We start from the raw sequence: 10,956 nt of genomic DNA on the forward strand, positions 1-10,956 counted from the left end.
GCAGTGTAGGAGATGTGGAACTCACCTTCCCCAATAGACACATAAAACATACACCTACATTTGGAACAATTCTTATGAACACTAACTAGGAACTGGCAGAAAGATTCCTGTACAACAAAAGCTGTAGGAAAGATCCATATGGAATAAAGTAGGAAGGGAAAAGAAGTGACAAGGGTAGGACTTGTGCCCCTGGGAGGGGACTCAGAAGAAAAGGGAGATTACATGGTAGAGATCCTCCCTGGGGAGTTAGTCATTTGAGCTACATACTGAGTGATCCAGTGTGCAGGTCCCAAACAGGGAAGACAAGCCCCTTCGGCTGGCTGGAGTCTGCTGGGACTAACAGGAAGGCTGTGGGAAGCCTGAATGCCCCTCATGAGGAGCGTATGCATGCTGTCTTGCTCCTCAGGAAGGGCAGAAAGGGCAGACAGATCTTCTTAAGTGGCTGCCTGGCATCCCTCAGCCACCCTGGTGCCTGTCCCAGCCTGAGCCTACATGTTGAAGGTCCACAATCAGGGCAATTTACTTTTTTTTTTTTTTTTTGACTTGCTAGATAAACACCAAGTTTTTGCTTCTTTAAAAGACTTGTCATAAATATAAATACATTTGCCCCTCCATGCACAGTAAAAAAATCTGCATATAGTTTATAGTCAGTCCTCCATATATGAAGTTCCTCCTTATACTCGATTCTGTATCCTTGGATTCAACCAACCTCAGATCATGTAATATTATATTATTTATAGTTGGAAAAAAAATGTGTAAATGAACCCAAGGAGTTCAAATCCATGCTGTTCTAATGCTAAATGTACCTCACTTTATGGCTTTAAACATTCAAAATGGTGACATCATTAAATCTATGTGTAAATACATATACATAAGTGTATATGTTCTCAGTACACCTAAACCCACATAACTCTTCAGAATTATATTGGTGAAACAGGTACAGATTCTTGTTGCAATCACACAAAAAAATTACTAAATGCCTTTTTCATAAAAGACATGTCTTTTAGAAAATCATTTGCAATATAAGATTGTATTCTCAATTTACAACAGTATTCTACTGTCAGATGAATGCTAACCAAACATAATTCAGAATTTTATGTTTTAAAAAAGGATAATGAAATTTTTCTCCAACAGTTAATGAAAAATTCATACATTTTTGTCATTCATTAGAAGAAAAACACATTTAAGAAAAGATTTTTAGCAATCACTGTACACTCAAATAATAATGTTATTTTATTTAAAGCAAACTTGGTGTAATTCTCAAGATTGATTGTCAATAGGCAACCAAAGAAACACAGACCAAAAATATGTTGTAAAAATGAACCACCAATATTCAGCATTGAGTTTGGGATGCATGAATTTCTTTTCCCAGAAATGTGCCCGTTTTAGAGATCATAATTGTCCTAGATATATGATGATATAATTTTAACAAAAGGTGCTTAAATCATTTTTCTTAAACCAATTATTTTCTGTAGTTTTTCTCAAGCTACTTTAGCACCCCAGGCGAGACAGTCAAGAGTTGCCATGGCTACCCTGTTTATTATAGATTTCAGGTAACGTAAAAGACCAAATTCATTTAAATACTGACTATTATGTAAAAATATTTTGTATTTAAAGAAAATAAAGAGCTTGAATGCCAGTTTATTTCCATCTAAAGGATAGTCTAAGAACGGTAACAGCTTTATTTTACTTAGCTGCCTTTTACTGCTTAACTTTCATTGTGCAGTAAATCATTTACAGGCATGCATATACCCTATTAGAGACAGTCAGTCTGAGTGAGGAGATGGAACGTGCGGCTTTAAGCAGTGTTTCTGAGCAAGTGATCCATGTCAGCCAATTGAAATATTTGATTCAATCGCTCTTGAAGCTATTGTTTCTTTGCAAGGGTAATTTGCTGTTAAAATGGAGAATTGATGCTTGGCTACTGGAGTTAAAATGGTCTGCCCCTCCAGGCTCTTAGGGAAAATAGCTGAAGGATAGAGAGAGTTTAAACTGGTTCTTGTTGTTTCCACTGGAGTTTTAACATGTACATGCTTTTATTGATCTGAGGCTTATTCAGTAAGTCTAGAAGTTTAGGATTATACAATGTAGTGATTTGTGCTTGTAATCTTTAAATAGTGTGAGAGCCCTTGGAGAATGTTTCCAGAGTATATGAATAATATTCTTAATAATTTGCTTTGTTTGAATCTTTTGTATATTCTAATTTCAAAAGCAAGTGAATAAATTCAAATGTAAAGCTGCATACTGACATGTATGATTAAGCAAACACATATCTGTTTATATCCCAGAAATATTATAGAAAATGATATAAATCAACTTATTTTGGGGGCACATACTGTCATTTGTGTACCCTATGTATATCGCCCATTTTTATCGAGAGCCTGACTTGGAGTTCTATCAATGTGTCACCTCCCTAATGTCCTTGCATCCAGGGTAGCTTCTTGTCATTACATAATTAGAAATTTGTTGTAGTTTTGCATAAGCTTGTTTCCCTGATAGAAGAAAAATGATCTAGATCTTCTTCATCCTCTCTTCTTTCCAACTTAGAGGTAGACCTAATGTCTGGAGCTGAAGCAGCTTCCAAGTTTCCAGTGGGAAGGAAGCATGACAGAAAGAATCACAGAACTGCTGGGACGTTGAAATTATTGAGTCATTTGCTCTTTTCTGCTTCCCTGGGATAGCATTTCCCAATAAAATTATAGCATGTAGATCTTCCTTCTGTGTCTGTTTCTTTATTTTTTTAGCTGTATTGGGGGTATAACTGACAAATAAATCATGATATTTAAAGTGTACATTGTGATGATTTTATATACATACACATTGTGAAAAGTTTCCTCCCATCTGTTCAGTTAATACATTCATGGTCTCACATATTTATCTTTTCTGTGTGTATGAGACCATTAAGTTCTACTTTCTTAATATATTCAGTTATACAGCACAGTGTTATCAACTATAGTTGTCATGCTATGCATTAAATCCTCAATAATTTTTATCTTATAGCTGAAAAGTCTCTACGTTTTGATTGACTTCTTCCTATTTGCCTCGCCACTCAGCCCTAGCCCTTGACAACCAGGTTCTACTTTCTCTTTCTATGAGTTTCACTTTATTTTAGGTACCTCATATAAGTGATACCATGCAGTATTTGTCTTTCTCTGTATACTTATTTCACTCAGCATAATGACCTAAAGTCCATCCAAGTTGTAGCAAATGACAGTTCTTTTTTTTTATGAATGAATAATATTCAAATGTATAAATATTAGTATATATCAATATTCAATATATATTGAATATTATTATTCAATTGGATATATAGAGAATATTATTATTATATTCAATTGGTATATCATATATATCATGTAGTTTTTATTTATTCATCTATTGATGGATACTTAGGTGATTTCCATATGTTGGTTATTGTGAATGGCTAATGCTGTAATAACTCAGGAGGAGCAGATATCTCTTTGATATTCTGCTTTAATTTCCTTTGGATATATACCCAGAAGTGGGATTACTGTGGCAGTTCTGTTTTAAAATTTTTCCAGACCCCTCATACTGTTTTATGTAATGGCTTCCCCGTTACATAAAACATTTACATTCCCATCAACAAGGCACATGTGTTACCTTATCTTCAAAACCTTCCCAACACTTGTTATCTGTTGTCTTTTTCACGATAGCCATGCTAACAGGTGTGAGGTGATAATCTCATTTTGATTTCGATTTGCACTTCCCTGATAATTAATGACATTGAACACCCTTCGTGTACCTGTTGGCCATTTGGGAAAATGTTGATTCAGATCCTCTGCCTATTTTTAAACTAAACTGTGTTCCTTATATATTTTGGATATTAGCCCTTTATCAGATATGTAATTTGCAAATATTTCCTGCCATTCTGTAGGTTGTCTTTTCATTTTGATGATGGATTCCTTTGTTTAGTTTGAAATGGTCCTACCTATTTATTTTTGCTTTTGTTCCCTTTGTCTTTGGTGTCAAATCCAAAAATGTCATTGTCAGAATTGTAAACTGACTATACTAAATTAAAAAATTAAAAAAAAAACTGTACCTTCACCTTTAACATTTATTTTTGATGGCAAAATTTGTATCTACTTACTTTATGTATCCATGAAAAAATTATTGTGATTATAGTTATTTTTAATAAATCTGTCTTATAACCTTTATACTAAGGTTGTAAGTGATTTTCCCACCACTGTTACAACATTAGAGTATTCTTAATTTAACTATATGTTTTCCTTTAGATGTAGGATTTATATTTTCATGTTTTCCTGTTACTAATTAGCATCCTTTCACTTCAGCTTTAATAAATCCCTTCAACATTTATTTTTAGACCAGTCTAGTGGTGGTGAACTCCTTCAGCTTTTGCTTGCCTGGAAACCTCTTTATGTTCTTTGCGATTCTGAAGGACTGCTTTGCAGGGTAGAGTATTTTTGGTTGGTAGATTGGTTTTTTTCCTACAACACTTTAAATATATCATTTTACTTCTCTCTGTTCTGTAAAGGTTCTGCCAAAAATACCTACTGACAGTCTTATAGAGGTTCTGCTGTATGTAACAAGTCATTTTTCTCTTGCTGCTTTGAAGATTCTCTACTTGTCTTCAACTTTTAATAATTTAATTACAGTGTGTTTTGCTGTGGACATGTTTGGCTTTATCATATTTGGAGTTTTGTGGGCTTCCTTGCTCTGGATGTTTGTTTCTATTCCCAGGCTAGGGAGAAATTTGCCATTTTTTCAGAATCTCTTTTCTAGGTATCTCAGATAAGATAGTTAATTTTGTTGAAATCTTTTTCACTGAAATAAGACTTTATTTTACTCATTCCAATGTGTTGTCAACTTTTTCTCTCCATCTTCATGAATTTCCCCCTCAGTCTCTGGCTGTAACCACAACTTTTTTTTTTCCCCCTAAAAGTGTCTGTGGCATTCATGCTGGATGTTATTCTATGGCTCTTCCCGCCCTTGTTCACCACCAATGCTAATTTTGTTATAGCTGTCTGCACTTTATTAGAGAAAAATATTATCATCTTTGCTATATCCATCAATATAACCTAATCCTCTGTGTGTTATCCAGAAATCTCAGATAACCTGTGGCCTAGCTTTTCCCCTTGATGTGCATATAATATTTTCTGCAGGGTATTTCAGAGAGGAATTTAAGAAGCTAATGTTTTCCATGTGGCTTCTTGGAAGAAATCTCTATAGAATTGTTCCACAGAATACCCTAACTCATTAAAGTAGTACCTTAGAACCAACTGTATAGTGATGAACACCCCTTTGACATATATTTTGCAGAAGAAAAGAGCCACAAATCCTTGGAGGCAATGACAGATTTCAAGACTGGGTTAGAAAATGTTCCGAAAGAGAATGTATACACTGATCCTCTGAAAAACAGGAAAATGAAAGGACTACTGAGATTTATAGTAAAAATGCACATGTGGTAACTTGAAACGACTCCCCTTGCCAAAACTGAAAGTCAAATTGTTAAAACAAAACAAAGCAAAAAAAAAAAAAAAAAACACAGAAAAACAAACAAACAAAAAAACCCAACAAAAAAATCCTAATATAATATATTGGAAATCATAGAGTATGGCAATACACAGGATTTAAGAACGGTGCTAAAAGTTAACACTTGATACCTCCGTTGCATATAGGTTGGTCCAACATTTGAAAATCAGTTAGTGTAATCTACCACAGCAACAGACGGAAAAAAATATCCACGTAATCATAACAGTACATGCAGGAAAATCATTTAACAACTTTCAATACTCATTCATGACAAAAAACTCCCAGTAAACCGGGAATAGTGGGAACCTGGGGCATATGGGGACAAGAGATACACAAATAATCTCTGTACCTTCCTCTCAGTTTTACTATAAACCTAAAGCTGATGTAAAATATATGTATATATAGTCTTAAAAGTATTAACATTCAAAGGATGCTTAGGCCCCAAATCAATATTCTGAAAACTGAATTAAAAGGAAAATCATCAAGCATCTTCTCTGCTTTTCCTGCAGAATCTATAACTCAAGGTAATTAAATGTTTGATGAGATAAATTATTTGTAATGTGAAAATTCTAGTTAATACTGAAATGATGATAGAATTACAGTATCACCATTTGTAGCAGTTAAAGGCATGATGAATCTAGGCCATATTGTTATTGGCTGCTAAAACCAAAAAATTAAAAGTTTTTTGGGGAAAATTGTAATCGGTGATCTAGCCTGGACACACTTGAACCCACAGATCAATCCCAAACACACACACACACACACACACGTACACATGCACACACACACAAACACACACATCATCAGTGTGCGCTTCCTGACCTAACAGGATGGGAAATACACAGCGCCATGTATAAAGTATTCCTGCCAAGGTGGGTGAGTATAGCTAAGTGGGAGAGCACACGCTTGGCATGTACTAAGCCCAGTACCTCCATTAAAAAAAATATTCTGGCCCAAAAGTCAGTATGAATCTAACCAAGCCTCAAGATCTAACTACCATTTTACAACAAATACGGGAGACATTTATTTTAAATAACACCAGTGAAATGCCATCAGCAAATTCAGGGTGTGAAAAATTCTGCAGGAGAGTCTTAGTTTGGTTAACAAAGAAAGGATTATAGATTAAAAGAGACCTGATAGGTATGCCCGTCAATTTTAGACATTGTTTAAATTCTAATACAAACAACTTGCTCAAACTATTCACAATAGCCAAGACATGGAAACAACCTAAATATACATTGACAGATGACTGGGTAAAGAAGCTGTGGTATATTTATACAATGGGATACTACTCAGGCATAAAAAATGATAAAATAATGCCATTTGTAGCAACATGGTTAGCCCTGGAGAATGTCATTCTAAGCGAAGTAAGCCAGAAAGAGAAAGAAAAATACTGTATGGTATCACTCGTATTTGAAATCTAAAAAACAAATAAAAAAGGACAAGTGAACTTATATATAAAACAGAAACAGACTCACAGACATAGAAAACAAACTTATGGTTACCAGCAGGGAAGTGCATGTGAAGGGATAAACTTGGAGTTCGAAATTTGCAGATACTGACTGGCATATATAAAATAGATAAGCAGGTTTATACTGTATAGCACAGGGAACTATATTCAATGTCTTATAGTAGCTTATGATGAAAAAGAATATGAAAATGAATATATGTATATTCATGTATGACTGAAGCATTGTGCTATATACCAGAAATTGCCACAGCATTATAAACTATCTCAATTAAAAAAAAACCTGCTCTAAAATAAATACATAGATGGGGGGAAGGTATAGCTCAGTGGTAGAGTGTGTGCTTAACATGCATAAGGTCCTGGGTTCAAATCCCAGTACCTCTGCTATAAATAAATAAACTAACTAACTAACTAACAAACAAACCGAATTACCCACCCACCTCCAGACAAACAAAAAAACAAAAAAAAAAAAAATAAATACATTAATAGATAGACAGGTAGACAACTAATTAATTAATTGATTTCCCTGAGACAGTCTGGGAAATATGAACAGTTACAGAATATTTTGTAATATTAAGAACTATGTTGTTTTGAACATTTTGGATAATGTTTTTTGTACACTTCTTGTACAATCTTGCAAATCTCACAGCTCTCACTCCACATGCTGATGTGGTGACCAGCTCCATGCAGACATCAGAAAAGGCCTAGTCACAGGATTTTATCAAGCTTCTAGTTTGAAGGAACCCAGTTAAAGAAATGATATTGTGATTACATTTAAAAAGGGGCTGAGTGAGCTCCTACACTGTAGAATTCTCTGAGGTCTCTGTGGAAGAAATAATACAACGTTCGGGATATACTTTTACAGTAATTCACAAAAGGAAATAAAATAGTCCAATGGAGGAGTAGATGAAACAAGATTGGCCACATGTTAACAATAGCTGGAACTGGTTAATGGATACATGGGGACTGATACTGGTTTTCCTACTTTTACAGATGTTTGAATAAATAAAAATGAAATTAAAAGTTTTAAAAAAGTTATATACATGTATGTATGTGTGTAAATATATATATATAAGTATTTGTTCTTCACCTGTGTTCTGACCCTTTCCTTAGTGTAGAACGATGCTGAGTTGGGAGTGACTCCCACATAGGGGACATTGGCAATGGATGGAGATATTTTTGATTGTCACCACTAGGTTTGTGCTACTGACATTATTGGGATAGACATCGTGGATGTTCCTAAACATCCTCGGAGACACAGGACAATCCCCAGACCCAAATATCAACAGTACCAAGGTTGAAATACTCTGATGACATTATCATGCAAACCAATGGCTGGTGGTAGCTATGGCACTCCTGATTTTTTTTCAGTTTTAATCATCTCCACTAATTTCTCCAGTGTATTGTTAAAACGAGTTATAGAATCCCTTTGTAGTTATTAGCCCTTTACATTGGGGAGAAACTAAATTTAATACAAGCACACTTTAGGGAAAATTTAAAAATCAAAATATTTATTTTATATCAAGGGCAAGCTTAATGTCCTTATTTTTAATAACCATTTAATTTTAATACATTTGAGGGTTGCATAGTTTCCTTTAACTCTATATTATGTGCTACTTAGAATATTTGTGAAATGAACACACATGACCAAAGTAACACAAAAGTCAGGAAGATTGTAAATAGGTGTAAAATGTTTTAAGATTCTAGTATTGTTAAAGAGGTAGTAAAAATTGTTCTATTAAAAAAGTAGTAACTCAAGGGGAAGGGTATAGCTCAGTGGTAGAGTGCCTGGTTAGCATGCACGAAGCCCTGTGTTCAATCCCCTGTACCTCCATTAAATAAACAGATAAATAAACATAATTACTTCTCCTTCAAAAAAATTTAAAAGGCAATAACTCTACATGTTTTAATCTGTAAGGTAACCAATAAAAGAGTATGCCATTATAAATTAATAGAAAGGAAATGGAATGATTGTAATAAACCAACCTTGAATTCTTAGCAAATCTTTTTTTTTTTCCTATCGCGAAGTGTACAGTCGTAAATACATGGGTGGGAAGTTATGTGTGTGTGTGTGTGTGTGTTTGTGTGTGTGCGCGCAGACGCATATGATCCCAGTCTTAGGATCTAGATAATGAAAGTTCCATAAAATGTAATCAGTAACATTTCATCATTTTCTATGATGCTTAGGCTGTATAGTAATAATTGGAAGGTAATCAGGAATAAAAAAAAAATAAATTTCCTTAAACAGGTATAAAGCAGTGGAGGAGTCATTCCAGAAAGGTTAAGCCTTGTCACATCTTGTAGGCGGTTTGGAATAGAAATCTTTTCAAAAGCATAGTTCATTTAATTTGAATTTAAAATCTTGACTTTTTATTGACCCTCTTATTCTAAAACCGATTAACTAAAGACTTAATGGATCCTTTTAAGTTAATTAGAATCTTTTAAACTGCACCCCCACTCCCCGAAGGGAACGTTTTACACGTGTAACAGATGAATTACTATTGAATGTTTTATAACATAGAAACTGCTTACATATTGTGAACATGTATAACAGGTCAAGTTTCTTGCTCTAACTCCATTTGTCAGACTAGGAGATGTGAATCACTTAGATCGATCAGTTTGACATGAAAAGAATTTTAGCCAAAGGTCTATAGAACAAAAGGTAATATGCTGTAGAATGGTATCTATAAAAAAATAATCCAAGATTCACAAGGAATCTGAATTTATCAAGTCTAAATATCACCTGATACACAAGTTTGCTACAATAAATCCTGAGAAGTCTCAATATATTTTATATGAATATATTGAGGCAGCACGTTATAGTTTGTAGCTGTTCTGAATTGTTAGGTATTAGCAACACTGTGCAGTTCTAACATGGGTTTTTTTGATACTATCCTTTTTCCCACCCAAACAGCATCTCTTTCCTCTTTCGCATGACAACTCCATCACATATTGCTGGATAATGAGTACTTACTAAAATCAGGCATAATTCTGAAGTATTTATTTGAATTCAAGTATTTCTACCTTATTAATGGCACTGCTTTTAGGAGAGAAAAAAAAAAGAGAGAGAGAGAGGAACAGAGAGGCTAAGTTGGCCACAGTTTTAATCACTGGTAAATTCTGGAGTCATAGTTACATCCACACTGTGGTTCCTGGATCTGGGACTTTAAGTATTATACATGACTGTGTCTCTTTTCAATAAGTCATGTCCTGTAGGAATTTATTTTTCACCTCTCTAGAATAAAGGAAATTATAATTTTTCCAAGTTTAACCATTTATTAGTTTTAGGCAAAATATTTGACTTATTTCTTAATGCTGATAAACAAATTAGTCTTTGATTTTCCCCAACTATTCTCTACTCCCCTCCAGTTTTATTGAGATATAAATGACATGCATCCCTGTGTAAGTTTGTGGCGTAGAGCATGACTTACTTATATTGTGAAGTGATTACTGAAGTCAATCTGGTTCATATGCATCATCTCATACAGATACAATAAAAAAGATAAAGCTTTTTTTTAGAAACAGATGCAACATCCTAATAAAATGTTCAGTCTGTTCTGAACTGAAAGCAACCTACATCACCAATTTATCATCTATCTCCATGTCATTTCTTAAAGCTCATCTGCTCCCAGCCAACTAAGGCTTATTCCAAAAATACTCTTGAACAAAAATTGTAGAATACACGAAGGTGTTTGAGGAGACTAATTGCATCATAACAAATATTTTGAATCTCACTCAAAGTTATACTTTCTGATATGTTTGTGCTGTGATTCCTTTTTCTCTTTTCTCTGCCTCAAAGTACTCAACTTCCCTCACTGAATTTACATCTAGACACACAGGAGAACTTCCTGTTAACTGAGTGCTCCCATGCTCCTTGGTGATGGAGAATTTGTAGCCTTCATGTGCTTCAGTATGATGAAATTAAATGGTTTATTTTTTGCAGCATTAATTAACATATAATTCAAATGTCATGAAAT

At 34.2% G+C, this 10,956-nt stretch overlaps 1 non-coding gene across 1 annotated transcript; it reads left to right on the forward strand.

Annotated features, from left to right (window-relative positions):
* Positions 1 to 7,291: 7,291 nt before the first annotated feature.
* Positions 7,292 to 7,363, forward strand: TRNAV-AAC. Its single transcript has one exon. It is a non-coding gene; the product is annotated as a tRNA-Val (tRNA).
* Positions 7,364 to 10,956: the final 3,593 nt, after the last annotated feature.

Source organism: Camelus ferus, chromosome 8 (genome assembly GCF_009834535.1).
Source record: "Camelus ferus isolate YT-003-E chromosome 8, BCGSAC_Cfer_1.0, whole genome shotgun sequence".
In the NCBI taxonomy this organism is placed as follows: domain Eukaryota; kingdom Metazoa; phylum Chordata; class Mammalia; order Artiodactyla; family Camelidae; genus Camelus; species Camelus ferus.